The sequence below is a fragment of the Microchirus variegatus genome (genome assembly GCF_963457635.1).
Source record: "Microchirus variegatus genome assembly, chromosome: 15".
Taxonomy (NCBI): domain Eukaryota; kingdom Metazoa; phylum Chordata; class Actinopteri; order Pleuronectiformes; family Soleidae; genus Microchirus; species Microchirus variegatus.
Genome location: NC_139816.1, coordinates 19,512,284 through 19,528,954, shown reverse-complemented (window position 1 = coordinate 19,528,954; position 16,671 = coordinate 19,512,284).

Sequence of the window (16,671 nt, the reverse complement as noted above, 5' to 3'; positions counted from 1 at the left end):
CATGCGGGTAATTACCCAGGATCCTTGGTCATCAAGCTATGTAAATCTCTCACCAGCTCATTAGCAGGGTTTATTTGAAGAGCACTTTTTCCTCCCCATCTTCATTTTTCCTCCAGCCTCTCTGTCAAAATGTGCACCTGTTTGCAGAGCTTTGCTTGTGTGTAGCTGGTGAGGCGAAGATGATGATGCGGGGCCCATGAAACAAGCTGCACTTTTATGTCCACACAAACATACAGCAAAAAAAGGCATGAAGTTAATGCTTAAAATGTCATTAAAGAAGTTGTTGGGGAATGGTAAGTATTAAAAATGAGTGAGACTCCGGATTTGCTTTTGTCAATTATTGACAAATATCTAATTTCACTTTGCTCATGTATCTGTATCATTTGCAGTGAAACTACCTTGTCAATATTATCAACCTCAGATAATTAGTCACCATTGTGTGTAACGAAAGCTGCAGGCCCGGTGGAAATTACTTTATTGATGAGCAAAGCAACACTATTGACTTTTCCAGTAAGGCAGGAATTAAAAAAAAACAAAAAAACCCTGCAGTTCAGTATCTGTCATGAGATCCACCCCGTGTCATCTTACTATTTTCAGTTTTATTGTTTCAGTGCAATTAAACATCAAATTAAATCATGACAACCTCTTAAACCTCCACCTCAGCCAACTGTATATAATTACACCTGTGAGGCAATGAAAAACTCAATTGTGTGAACCTGTTTTTCCACATTATATTGACTATCACATATAAGTGACAGCTGCTCTGGTGAGAACTTGAGATGAGAATGACTTTTAACAAGCTTCATAAATGTAGGATGTTAATAAAATCTCTTTTTCTAAAAGCTGAAAAAAAAAATGTAAAGAGAGCCATCCCCTTGAAAATGGAGCTCAGCTTGATATTAATCAGCATTGCACTCTAACTTATCATTCCAGATGTCTTTCAGACAGGAGACTAAGAATACTCTCATTATCAATCAATCATCATCAATAAATCAATTTAAAATGAATACTGCTGTGTATATGATTTGTCCTTCTTCTAATATTTTACATGTGTCCAGGAACAGTGGCCTCTAGAGATGAGTCTGTGTGTGCGTGTGTGTGCGCTTGTATTTCTTACATCTTTAGGACCTTTTCTTGACCTTGTCAGGACCAGTGGTCCTAATAGGAACCAAAACCTCGTCCTAATGAGGCAGAACCACATTTTGAAATGTGGTAAGTTTAAGGTTAGGGTTAGACATTAACTGGTCAGGTTTGTTTAGGTCAATGCAGTATCCTAAGAAGAACAGCTGCACAAATCCTGAGTGCATGTGTGTTATTTGACTTCACCAAGTAGCACATCTTGTGTTGTGGGGGAACAGAGTCCCCCCCCCCCCCCCTAAATTGTCTGCTGACCCAGCCACATCAGATCAACCCCCTCCTGCTACCACTGAGTGATTTGCAAGGCAAGACTGTCCTTCAACAATTGGTTGCTTCTGCGTCTGGAAGCATTTATTTCCTCAGCCTATCAAGCTGCCACTGGCCTCAGCCTGCTGTGATTGTGCTGACCACCTGGCATGCTGCTGAAATAAAATGCACTGGCTGCAAGAGGAAGAAAAAAACAAGAAGTGAAGTCAGACATCTTTGTTTCTTTCTCTTCGCTCATTGTTGCACCTTACTCACAATATTCACAACATTCTCCTTCTTCTGAGACTTTGGGATTTCGTCCAAGCTTACACTTACAGAGGGTTATGATCCCTGACACAAAGCTTGACTATAATCACAGGTTATCATCAAGATCACATACAGACACCTCTTTTGGGCAATATCAAGTGGTAGAAACTCTGTACTTTGTTTGGATGGGATTAAATCAAATCTGCCCGAATCTTCTGCTTTGCTGCTGGAGTGTTACTTTGTCCTCGAAAAGTTCTATTCTTGGCTCCACAGTGCAGCACAGAGTCCTACACAAACTTCAAGCCTCAGAGGATCTATCTGTCCAGTGTAGTCTCTGTGGCTGATGTCTTTACCTGTCCTTTAAGTTTTGTTTTACAGTTATTGAAACGACTTTGTCACTCGCTTTTTTCTTTTTCTTTTAAAAAGTCAGCATTTCATCTGCAGCAGACAGGTATTGTGTGTAGGCAGCAGATTCAGTTCCTGTCATTTTACTAAACCCTGCAAGAATACTGAAGTAATGACTTGATGATTTAAGGAAAAAAAAGTGTGGAACACCCACACTCAACATCAAGTTTGTTACAGGCAATCAGTTAACTGATGTTTTGTCAGTGTAAACTTTCTCTGCAGTGCATAACGGATTTTTGACAATTTTCAAATCCCCAGGATAACATAAACACCAACAATATGGGTGTTCTCTTACGTTTTCACTGCTGTCAAATATAAATATCAAAATTCACTTTGAAAGGCCAGGGAAATACTTAATACATGAGCTGGTAGTGTGTGCTGCCTGGGCTTTAGCAAGGGAGAACATGCTAATGAAACTGAGAGAGGGGTCACGATGTGGAGCAGTACCCCTTTCTGCACACATCTTAGTGACTATAATCCCGGCACAAATCAAATCCCACTGCCATAGTGAACCTGGATAATTGCAGACGGGTCTGATAAGCCCTTGTAATGGAACTCTGTCAATCAATTCATGCCATATACCCACTCTCTCCAGGGTGTTTGCGCCGATTGAATGAAGAAATCCAGGAGCCACTGACATTTAGGTCTACTGCGCTGCTGATTGTGGGAAGAATGTTCTGGATTAATTTCATTTACTGAGAGAACGTAAAAGCAAATTTGCCGTATGAAAAGCAATTATGGCGCTGCTGGCTGGAGCTTTTATGCTCAGTAAAGGTCCTCCTCTCATCGTATGTCTGAACGGTAAAGAGTTTCCACGATTTACTGCATAAGTAGTTTATGAAAGCAAAACCCAGGCCTCGTGCTGGGTGCTACAATGGCCACAAGGTCACTGTGATGTGAACTGTGAATGGTTATTTTCCAATGATTTTCTTGGTTAATTAATTAGATGTTTGGTCCATTTCCCAAACCTTGAAATGACGATGTTGTCAAATGTCTTGTTTTGTCAACAAATCAAATTATTAAGGTTTAATGATTTTCTTTTTGTTATATGGAGCCAAGAAACTGTAATATTTACTTTTAAGAAGCAGAACAATGTAGAGACCTTTTTTAATGATTAAAAAACACAAACCAATTAATCAAGTGTCAAAATAGCTGACGCATAATTTAGTCATCGATTCACAATTGATTAAACAACTAATTGTTGCGACCCTGCTGTGATCCAGAGTGAACCATTTTAAGGGTAACTAGAACTCAGTCATTTTTACGATATTGAGTTATGTACCATTTGCCACTGGTTATCAATCATTGGACCACGTTTGTACCCGATTACAGCCAAACAAACAACAAGGGACATTTGATGAAGCAAAAACAGATTTAGTGCATTTTATATGAAAAAAGTTGGCTCCACTTACAGGAAATGAAGTTGATTACCATATTAAGTCATGCAGAAATTAACAGCGTGTGTGTTTAATCAACTTCTCTTCACTTTTTGTTTTTATGGAAGATGTTGTGCAGAGAATGAGGATTCAGCACTGGATCACATTCTAACAAAGGGCAACGCATAGTTTGTGTTTGATAAACATACACATACTTAGATGTTGAAAAATGACATAACACATTTTTTAGCATAAAGCATACAAAATCGTTTTGTAGTAAAAATGCATTAACACTGTTTACATTAACATGCACTGAAACCTGCATCTTTGCAAGTCAAACTGAATTTATAGACTAAATTATAATCCATCTCCACAAGCTATTAAATAATAGAATATCTGACATATTAATGCATGTGGATGACTAAAGATGATTAAAGAATGCTGACAGGGAAGGATGAATAAATGAACCAAGAGTGGAGGGAGTTTGACATAAGTAATAAGGTGTTTCATCACACTTTAAAAATGTCTTCAAATATTTTTTAAGAAATGGAATTTTGGAATATTAAGAAACTGTAATGCCCCACGTGGTGTCCAGCACAACAGCTCTCGAAAAGTGATATTTTACAAGGAAAACATGAGCAGTCATTCCATTCGCGAACTGTCTACACAACACATTAAGTAGTTAGCGCTGAATGATTTGCTGAAAGTCTCTAATTATGTTTTCTTCCAACAAATATTTCAGTTTGATTTGTGAAATAATTCTTTCAAGTTGAAGCTTCAGTTTAATACTTACTGAAATAATAATATGGAGCATTACCGTATTGTGTGATTGTGTCAAAAATATTAATGCAAGGTGGAGAACAAAATGTTTTTTTTGTTGTACAACTAGAGAATTGTGAAGTTTTGATCGTGCCGGCTTCTTGGTGCAGGACTTGTGGAGCTGGTAATGGATGGTTTGTGTTGAAAGTCATCAGTGTTGGTGTGGTGTGCCTAATAAAGGGGAGTAATATTTGGGTGTAAAGGAAGTATTAAGACAAAGTAACATTTGGGTTGAGTGACCCTTTAAAACTGCAAGTCATATAACAGTATACTTTTTTTATATAAATAATGTCTGTTTAGGTTGGAAATTGTGGGCAGGAAAATATTTTGTTGTGATTATTTTCATGAACCTCAACTAGAGTGTGTGACATCATCGATGATTTTACCACTTTAAGCCATTTAGGCCTGAAACGCCTAGAAAAAACGCCTATGGGTGATTTCAGAAAGGACCTCTAAAACCTGAGGTTCAAATTCAGCAATTGTGTCAATGCCTACTTAATGATAGGAACACAATTCAAGAAGTATTTGAGAGCTTACACCTATACACCTTCACAACAAAATTTAAAAGTAAAGTGCTAAAACAGAACTATTTTCAATTAAAAAACAGTAAGAAAATAAAGTAATATCAACTTGTGTCACTGATATCAACTTGTGCCAGTGCCTTGATTTTGCCCTGATGGACTGGGAAGAACAAGAACAGCATGTAATGACTGTTACAGTCTGCTTGACGGTAATAGTGCTTACAGCGGTGTAGCATCTGTAGGTAAATCGACTGTAAACCCTGGTGTGCGGTTGAAAACAATCCGTGGATTACGGTGGTAATTCTCCGTCTTGCAGTCACTTTCAAAACTTTCAAACTCATCACCGTTCTCGTTGACCGCATCATCTTCAAACATATGTCTTAACCATAAATCCCGGTCGATTGGTTCTGCGCTGCCTTCAGAAATCTCTTCAGAAAAGTCCTCCATGTTTGCTCGAAGTAATTTCAAAACAAGTCGGAAATTGACGTATACTCTTTCCCCGCGTTAGTGGTAGAATTACGCAACAGCGCCCCTGACTTTAATGGTAGAAATGCAGAAATGCTTTACCGGCCTAAATGGGCTAAATGGCCGCAATACACACTCATAAAATAAAACTATGATTGTATAAAACCATAATAGGTATCAAACATTGATTTAGCTGAAAAAAGTCTCAAGTAAAGTTTCAACCATGTCTCTATGTTAAAGTATGGCAACACCGTGAGGCTCCAAATTGTACTGGGTTATGGTCTTTTTTTTTTAAACCCTTCTCCATTCATTCCTATGATAAAACATTTTTAAAGTTTGTTTTGCAATTTTCATCCCCATGGTTACTCAAAATGCTCAGAAAAGACATAGCACAATTTTGGCAGAAGAAAAATAGACATTACAGGAGAATAACAATGTGCTTTATTTGCAATGCAAAGAGTAACCAATAGAGAAATTGGAGCCAGAGACGGAGCCAGAAGCCACATCAAGTGAGCAATTCATCTTGGGCTTTCTGGGAAATATGCTTTCCTAGCAGTGTTTAGATACTTTTCCTCTCTTTGTTAATAAAGAGCATTATTCAATTATCACACTGATTTAACATTAATTGGTGGAAGATCCTGCTAGACTATATCATCCATGGTTCAGACAAACGTGTCTGAAATTGGATTTAAATACATCTTTACAGCTTTTTGATATGTCCACAGCCTTGCAATCTCATTCTGAACTTTTCTCACTAATTATGGTCACAGAGTAACTCTAAATAGTAGAGCGATCAAGGAAATGTCCCTTTTAAAGTAGAAAACATTCGTTAGTTCACAGAGCCTTGTAAAACATGTCTGGTTAGGATTTTGAAGTGCACTGGAAATGATGTTCACACCACAGGCTGATCTGAGATATGCTGTAGGTCTGTGGAATTTAACGTCATATTATTAATCCAAAGATTGCATAAGCATAAGTAACAATTTTAAGTTTGAATTATGCATGCAGCTCAACCTTTGCCAAAGACAGTACATGCACATGATTTCACATGAAGTGAAGCAGTTCTAACACAAACCTGTCCCTGTCCCTGTGACCACAGATCACACACAATATTTTTTTTCTATTTGCCCATGGAAATATTAACAGTTGCTGGGAAACAGGCTACTGCACTTAGAGCAGATCCACAACAAAACAGTGAAGTAAAGCATCACAGAAAGGAAAGCTGAAAAATCAATCATGGCCTTTATATTCACAGCTTCAACTCCAACATACCCTGCTGCTTGAGTGCCATGAGCTGTTCTCTCTTTTCTTCCCATGGACATGCCCCCTCTGAGGTAGGAGAATAGTCTGTCTGCATGTTAGAGGTCACTTTCTACCCACCTGCATTTCTGTCCGAGTCCCAACAACTCTAGAAAGTTCAGGGGGAACACTGCTTTAAAACACGCTGGTCACACAGAGAGCTGTCAGTGCACTTGGTTGAGTGAAAGGCACCTCGGACTTGTGAATGTCTCCCAGTGTCAACACCGTGCCCAGTGAAAATGTGTTCTCTTGTGTGGGCCCTGTCACAACAAGGAGGCTGCACCAGTATTTTTAGACATCACAACATGTTCCGTTACTGAGAGGAATCAGAAGCAGACAGGTCACATCAACCTGTGAGAGAAGCACAAAAGCACTGTCAACTTACTTATTAAACACACATGCACTAATGATGAGTGTGCATGTCAATATGCCTCACAAGAAAGAAGTCAAGATTATAACATGAAAAACTCTATGCAACTGAAAGTTAATTTAGATTTTTTTTTTCAAGGTATACAAATCATCATATTCAGAAACATAAAAACAGCAGCCAAAGACTGAATAAATGGGTGAGACGACTGAGTAAATGCATCAGTTGTCTAATCCCTCACTGGTAAAATGTCACTTAGATATTCAAATGTTCAACGTAAACTGAAAACAAACACGCACACATAAAATACTGCCACCATCTTTGCTGGAGGACATTGGATTGCTATTTTATTCAAACTTAAACCCTAAAGTAGGTCCTATCAGTCGGCAAAGTGTGAAAAAACAAAAAATGTTTTTTGTGGCCTATCTCAGTCTAAGTACAGGAGATGAAACACGCGATGTTGACTTCTGCTCCGCTTTGTCCGTAAAACACGTGAGATCGCTGGCCAGGGCAACGGTATCCGAAAACCGTAAGTCCGCGAAGTTCTATTCCACAGTGCAGCACAGAGTCCCAAACAAATTTCCAGCCTCAGAGGATTTATCTGTCCAGTGGATACATGTTACATATGACGGCAATGTGCCTGCTCGAGCCTGCAAATGATCACTTTTCCAAATGCTAACTACTGTTAGCTCCCAGTAGCCACTGTGGCCATTTCCTGTCCCTTAAGTTTCATTTTACTTTTTTTAAGGTGGACCTTAAGAGATACTACTAAACGGAGCGTTCTAAACAGGGCTGTTTTGGCACGGTGATTGACATGCTGTGGTGCTGCATCCTTATCATATTTTGTCCAAAGCATGTCACAGACATGCGGACATCAGGGGACTAGTTCAACTTGGAGAAAAAGGGTATAATATCTCCCCTTTAACAACCACCTAGTTGCATTGATAAACACATGGATATTTTCCTTTTTCTTTTTCATTTTTAACCACACTACTGTAAAGCTGTGGCCAGCACTCAGCAGACTTTTAGCTTTATGTAATAAAGCAGCAGCAGGAATTATTTCACAGGAGTAAATAGGAATCGGGGTCCAGTGAAAGGCCCTGGGGGCCAAACTCTGCCAGGTTGCTGGTCTCAGCACAGCCTTTCCTCGCCAAGCCTGTCTCATTAGTAACACAGGGGAATGTCATAGTAAGTAAAACAAAGAAAATGTGGCTGCTGTTTCATACGTTGTTCTAGTATTGATGCGAGTAGATTTTGTGTCCATTTGCAATCACCGTGTGTGCGTGAGCGTACTTGTTGGGAGGACATAGGTCACTGAGGACACAATCATGCTTGTCCTGTTAGTGTTTAATGCAAAGTATACTGTATGCTTTTGTTGATGCAGCAGTGTTATTTAGATTAATGTGCATATGTATATGTCACGAGATGCATATGTGCATGTATAAGGTCAGTTTCATGCGTGTGCGTGACAGCAGCAGTTTCTGTCGTTCCTGAGTTTTACACCGGATTTTACATCAGAAAATTGTATTACATTATTTTAAATACTTAAATACTAAATACTAAAGCTACAGTGCTTTTACTTTGAAACAGGAATATGATTTACTATGTTTGTGAAATATGCAACAGATGCAGATGCTTTAAAGGGACAATGTTTAATATTTACTGGTTTATATAACCCAAAATCCACTTTTTTATACATATTATGTGCTCCTGCATTGTCTAGTCGCTGTATAATAGTTTTTGTTTCATTTTCGTAGTGTTTCAAAAAGTCATGTAAAATAACACGGTCGTGGGCCGCGGTTGCATAGCCACTGTTAGCAGCGAGACTCCATGTTTCTACCGGAGCCTATAAGGACAAACGCGAGAGAACAAATCAAGCGTCGCTTTACTTGTAGCTGAAGTCCCGCCTCCACTCTCTCCGATTCGTCTGCTACGGCCGCGGTAGCTCCGCCCTCTCCCTCGCCTCACGAACCTCATCTGCTGACACGGAGAAAGACAACGAGGACGACATTTGACCGGCTGAGGATACCGTAGCGCTCAGGGAAGGGAAGGGGTGAGCAGAGCAGCAGTTCTTTGTTGTAAATTTCAGCCTCTCCTCTAGATGGCACTATAAACTACTTACTTCACCTTTAAGTGTGAGGAAGGACCATTTCCACTGTGCAGCGCACGTGAAAAATAGGTGAAAGGTCTATTCCCAAAAAGAGACACATGGCTCACTCATGTTAATCTCATGCGACCTGTGTGACATATAATATCATTCTCGTGTGTGTGTGTCTATCAGCGCATGTGTTTGCAGGAAACACACGTTAGAGACACTTGTTAAATGTTCAGTGAAATAAAGAGGAAGAGGAAGGGCAGAGGAAAAGGTCCTTGACAACGATTCTAGAAGTATTGCATCATTCTGTCTGTGTTGTAATTGTGTGTGATGAAACACAATAAAGGAAGATGAGCATTCAAAGTGGTCTATGGCGAATAATGAGATTCTCTCCCTTTGACAGAGGGCGAAATGAAATGCGGTGAGGCCAGGGCAAAGATAAACCTCTAGGGAGATACAGCGAGAAACTTAAATGAGGTCTTATTTAGCACGGCCATCTTTTGCATCTTTTATGTCGCTTGACAGGTGCACTGGACAGTGCATGAATTATCACAATCTGTCATGCCAAAGGGGCAGAAGGAAAGCCCTATAAAATGAAACTTAATTGAGATAGAATTTCTTGTCGTTTGTGTACATCAAGTATCCCTTTGTATATGGGCCGCATGTCAACTAAGCAGTACATAGCAGTAAAAAGAAAATGACTACTGAAAAAATAATTAAATGACAATAGGTTGAAGCGGATGGAAATTTTCTTACCAGCACCTGTCGTTGGATCATTTGCTGGCTTATTTCTGACACCGTGACCCTTTCTTGAAATAGTTGTCACTCAGTCTTGAACGCTTGTTGAAATTCTCAGCATGAGGCTGCAATCCTTAAAGACTTAAGTGGGGGGGGGGATTTGGATTATGTACTAAAGGGATAGCTGCTGCTTCTTTTTTAGTAAAGTACATGTACCATGAAGAAGTGCATTTTTGTTGTGATGCAGTTGAACTGTACGGACCACAAGTCAATACTTATTGACGCCAGTCATTAGTTTTGTCTGTGGCAAGGTCCCAAACAGATGTGACGAACAACACGACCGATTTAGGCCAGAAACAACAGCCAGATAAAAAAAATACTACATTAATCTCATGCTGCACACATATCCTCTTAATAAAAATACATTTCACAACTCAGTGCCTTAACAAATCAATATGCACCTTAGATAGGTGGACAGTGCCTCTTCCTCGTCTTGTGGAGAATTCATAGAAAAATAAAAGAACAGCATCAGCAGTTTTAACTCTGACTCAGTGTAAACAATGTTTACTTGTTTAGGTAATTTTTCTCCATTTCCCTTAATGTATGTATACTTTTTTAATGGTTCTCCACTTGGTAGTGGGGGCGATTCGAGCATAACTTTTAGCACATTGGGAAATCAGACATAGGAGAGACAGAGGTAAACAACAGAAATATCCAGATAAAGCACAGTGTTGTGATCACATTTTGCCTGAAACAACAAAAGATTTTATTCTGTACAAGTTAGGTAAGAATGCATGTCGATGGGATCACAAGATGATGAGCATCATAGGAGTTAATGCTTTGTAGAATTCATATTAGTTTTGTTACACATTAGTTACATATTATAACAAAACTATAAAAAACAGGCTTGTAAGGGAACTTTTCAAAACTCAGTGACACAAAAGCTTGAATTATTTTGCCATTAAAACCAATAAACCATGCTGAGAGGTTTGATATTTTGCTCTTAGGAGCTTGATTATTACATGCATACAGGTGTTTGGTTTAGAGACCTCGCAGCAGCAGCTGCAAATCAGTCAAAACATCAGGGCTACAGACAGCAGGGGGTTTAAAAGTGGAGCAAATTTATAGGACCATATGCACACACACGCACACAGGTTTGCTCAGCTATCCTTTAAAGGACTCTACATTTATTTCCATTCATTTGAGCAGCCTAAACAAAACACCTTAATAAGAATGTGCCTAACCCTGACCTTAACCTAACCACTATTTCTTAGAACTTAACCATTTCCTTAGAAATTAATTAATCATTTTGACCAGGTATTAGTCTCCATGAGGATGACTGGTCCTCCTCACACGGTCAGCCTTAACGCCAGGAAACATCACGCACAGAGAGAGAGTAACTGCACGAGAGAGTCCACTATCTGTCCCTAACATGTCAATAACACTTATATTAATTTAATGACTTTCAATGTCATTGTCCATCGGCTTTTATCAGCTTAAACAGCGGGGCACAAACCATCTTTGCAGGTGGTGGTGGCAGGTGATTTTAAGTGTGTGTGTGTGTGTCGGGATTAAAGACACAGTCTGTTAAAACGCAGAAAAAAAAGAATCTCCCCTCTGCTAATCCATATGACCAGATGATGCGGTGTTTCAAAGTCCCTTTAATCACTTCTAATGAAGTTTGAACAGAAAGCAGGCAACACAAGCTCCCATTCCCTCCCCCCAGCTCTATCTCAAAGCTCACATCAACAGAAACTCAATGTGAACACACTGCTGATTCATCTAATCAGAGATTTAACTTTAACTTTGGTCACTCAGGCTAGTTTCAGTGTACACATTATTTTATTTACTAGTATTCCACCACAAGAAGAAGCAGCTATCCCATCTGGAAACCAAATATTGCCTTTGGCACTCTCAACTAGATTAGGAGGAAATCATGATCAAAGGTGGTGGGATTATATTGGATATTTGTGGGCTGGTGGGTTGTGGGCGTTAATGTACCCATACTCCAGTCAGGATTGACCTAGTTATAGAGGGTTGGGTAAGGAGTCATTGGAGGAAGTCAAAAAAGTAGCAACAGTTGTGGTGAATATTTGGAATGATGCCCTGAGACATGGGCCACTCTTGGACTCTGTATGATCATATATGGATTTGCCAATATAACACATGAAAGACGTTAATCAGACAACTTCAAACATACAGCACTGAGCGTATGATGCTAAAACCTTTAGATGCAACAAATAACTGAAATGTGGTCTTGATAGACACCGGCCTTAATGTAAGTGGCTGACATCTCAGGTCACCACACTAGGAAGGCTTTTACTGTAATTTAAATTTAAAGGAATGGCTTTGTTCTGTGCCTGAAGCTTAGAGAAAGATTTCCCCATAAAGCTCTTGAAACATTACAACGATGTTTCGATCTCCAAATTAAAATGTTTCTGTCCTGCCTATCCTCTCATCTCTGTGTACGGAGAGGGATTAACTTGGCAGAGAAGATTCTGACCATAATTCACTTCAGCCAAACCTCATTCCATCACTCAAGGACAGGTCAAGTCTAAATATGCTATTTGTTTTCTATAAATAATGTACATGTTTGCGTTGCTTTTGATGCATATTTTTTTGTATTTTAAATGAATACAGCTGAAGAGAGGTCGCACAGATATTAGGGAACAAATGAGGGTTGTGGAAGTCACTGCTGCAGATAATATTTTATTAACTGTATTAAAATCAAGTACTGAGGGACCACAATGAAAATTAACACACCAGGATTTAATAGGGAATGCTTAACCAAAATATATTTTTTAGTCGTGCATCTGAGGTTTTCAACATATTAGGTTGGCTTTTTTTTTTTGAGGAAAAAAAAAAGTGTGTAACTCAATTAATTATTTACAGAAGTTGTAGTAAAAGTTTCACCTCTTAATATTTTATGAACTGATCTTTTTGAGATTAATAACATGTTCTCGGTCTGAATCCAAATCGGAAGAGGTTGTCTCTAAAATGTTCATTAAACTTAAAACCACTGCCTGAAGACAGTTTTTTATATATATTTTTTTGCATAAAAACCATAAACATGGGACGGGGACTAGCTGGCCAAACACTGAATGAAAGTTAAATAAAACTAGCACTTTTATGGCCCACAGTATATTTCCTGCACTCTCATTACTGTCAGCACAAATTTCCCGAGGTCCTATCGCACTAAGGTTGCTCGAGAAACAACAAAAAGATAACCTTCAACAAGAAAGCGAGTAGTATTAATTAGTAGTATTTAATTACCAAACATTTAGAAAGGATTTGGAAGGTCAGTTAAAATAGTAGATGAGCATGTGCACCCCCAGAACTGCTGCAAGAAAATAGAAACAAAAACCACCAGTCTCCAGTCTTCTTCAAAGGCAGCAGAACACATAATCAAGATTATTGCTGGTACCATAGCGGACGATAGAGTTCATTACAATGTATAACAGCCCACTGAAGACCATGGCCCTTGTGTATCCAAAGGACTCAAGGGTATTTACTACCAGACACATCAGCGCAGCATCAATAAAATATGTGCTGTGTGCGTTAGGCAGCAAAAGTTTCCTTCCGTGTTAGACAGCAAGTGTGTTGCCAAATAATTTCCTTAAAAACGAACTGGTTCATATTTTGGACCATCACAGAGCCAACAAGCAGAGACGAAATTCCATTCACGCTCAAACTCACACCTACAGTCAATTTAGAGTGTCCGGTTAACCTAATCTGCAAGTTTTTGGACAGTGGGAGAAAGCCGGAGTGTGGGATCTATATGGGTACATCCAAACATGCAATAGTCACACAGAAAGGTCCTTAGTTCTACCATTATCCAAACCGGTTACCTTCTTTCTGTGAGGCAAAAATGCTAGCCACTGCACCATCGTCCTGTTACTTGTCCTGTTCATATTGCATATCAATTTCAGTTGAGGTAACGTGGGACAATGTCCACTGTCCTTATTCTGTGCAAAAATGTGTTCAGAATTGCTTTATCATAAGCTAATAAGAGGTTTTCAGAAATCAGAAGTTACAGCCTTTCTTTATTGAATTCCCTCATATTTCTATAAGCATCAATAGAAAGCTGCACAGCCAGCCTACGTGTTAATGTCAAAAGTACCACTTTCAATGAGGCCATAGAGATGAACTCCTGCCAGACAAGAATATGCAGATCACAATAAAGGCCAGGCTGAAGGACTGCTTCTCTGCAAAGGAACTCTTAATCCTTGGTCACCTTGGCTAGTGTTGCCTGGTTACAGACTTTGACCAGATGGTCAGCTTTTGTAAGAATCGCTGGCTCTTAACATCTTGTGTGTCCCAGACTCAGGGTGATGTCACCTACATGATGCGTCTGTGTTGAAAAGAAACAGCTTCAAACAGTAGGAGTGAGTCAGATCAGCGTGTTGTGAAATGGAGTTAGACAAACAAGTGTTTCAGTGGCAAATTACAGTGATTTACCGTCGAGATGGTTGTCTGAATATAGTCAAATTATGACTCACTCATTGATGACAGAATGATTGTGAGTTTTGAATCATTAATGTTACGCCTGCCTTCATTCTTCATTCTCTCATTGAGCTAAAAAGGTCTTTAGACAGATGCTTTGTTTTAATAGTAAAGGGGGATGAGAATAACCTCTAAATGATTTGTGTTGTATCCATTTCTTTATGCATTGCTCACCCTTTTCTTCTTTTCTATGCATTCTTTGTGACTGGCATGTGTCGCGAGTTCCTCACCTGTCTGTTCACCAGCATGCTGTCATTAGGACACAGCACGTCAAAGTCATGACGGATACGAAAACGGGGGGGACAATCCGAAATGGAAGATTGAGTTTTCCTTTCCTCCCCCACAACCCTTTTTGTTTGCCTTCCATTCCTCAAAAGTCAGCGTAATATCCATCTGGCTCTTTCCCACCTCTGCTGCACCTTCTTCCATCTCACAGCTTAAAAGATAGAACAAGAAATGATTATCTTTGCCCAGAGATAATGGGCCACGACTCCAGTGTAAACTCATTTGGAGAGCAGATGTTCATACATCATATTTCACTCACCAGAACACAGAACTGATTACTCTGAAACCAGCTGAACCATGAGAGGAAAACTTAGTTGGAGGACTTCCTACTTTGTTGATGAACCGTCACACCAAAGTGTTTCCTGCTCCCAGGTGGTGTGGAATCTCAGTCAATCTGCAAGCACAGGACATTACACTGGTGTTTCCACTACTGTCACATATACTGTAGCTGTGGCTGTATCCATAGACTCGTAAGTCAGGTGTTTCAAAGGCTGCCTCTAAACCATCACTCAGTGCTTTATACACTCAGAAAGCACAATTCACGTTTAGTAAATCCACAGCATTTGGACTGTAAGGTGTTTGTATAATTAATAAAATTACTTTACAAGAAAAACAATACTTAATAAATAATACTGCATGCAGAGATCACATATCGGAAACGGTTGTGGATTTACATGTAGCCTAATTTACAGTTTACAAGTCATTTAGATAACAGTTAATCACAATTTAGATGTGTAATATCTTTATATTTTCATCATATTCTTCACCAGTGCTCGTTATAAGTGACATCTGCCAAATGTATGTCAAATTGGCAAACGTTTAAATTGGACACACAAATGTCACTGCTGCTGAAAAAGATTGTTTTGTTAATGCTATCAGTATTTCATATATATATACATCAGGAAAATATTTACTGACATAAATGAAGTAAGGATTAGGGTACTTTTCTAATTTTCTCATAGACTTACATTCATATTCCTTTTTTTGCAACATCGTAGAGGAAACTAGAGAGATACAATTTCTGTACATTTGAAGCTTTCGCCGTAGCATTTCTGTTTTGGTGCAACTGGTGTGGACATCAATATTTTCAGAGATGTTCATCTTTCAAGCTGGTGGCCGAATTCCCTCAGTGCTCTGTTTTCATGTCGTTGACAGTGAGGACCAGGTTCCAGCCCTGGACAGTGGAAGCCAGAGCAGCACCATCCTGGCTCCCAAAGACAAGTGTGAAATCTTCTTCTTTGTGGTGAGTCTTACTGCTACATACATTATGCCTTTCAGTGTGTAGACCTGTTTACTGCACATGACCAAGTTGTGGTTTTAAGTCCTCCATTCTGAACCACCAAAGATAGGTTTTCTAATACAACCCCAAGCAATGGCTCCTTAGTTTAGAAACTTTACATGATATGATGCAAATGTTTATGATGGTATCATATCCTGACACAAGTAATACAACTGATGATAGAACGTAACATAAATGGTTATAAAGTATACAGATAGAGTACAAGTACACTGGTTTTATGAAAAGAAGCGTGATCTGGGAGATACAGAATTGCTGATATTACAAAAGATGATTCTCAAGTGACGCTATACATAATTGTTAGTTTGCCAGCATATAATAGTGATGTGTTTAGCATTAGCAATAAGACAAGTCAGAGCCACAGCTCTCATTTTCTTGTGGGGTAATGTATTTACACAGCCGGATTCTGAATCACTAGGTTATAAATGGCTTAAGGCTGTGAAGTGAATGACAAACATTCGCGCTAACAGGCGTTCATTAACAGAATGTTTGATATGACAACACACACTGTGTGAAGTACAGTGGAAGAGACTCGACGTGCTTTATCAAAACTAATAACTGCGAGAAGCCTTTGCACAGCAAAAACCAATACTGACTTTTTTTTGGAACAGTTTAAACTCAAACTGCTAAGATTTTTGTAAGTTTAAACTGAATACAATGAATCAGTGTTTTGTTTTGTTTTTGTTTCTTAGATTCTTTGTACAAATGTGTTTTGATAATCATTTATATCCACTGCTGCTTGTGGGCATGCATCATGTTGTTATAAGGGCTTTGCAAAGAGCTTTTTACTTAGGCTGCGGGAGAACTCTTATCCTCAGGACATATGCATCCACAGGGGGACTTATTCAAAA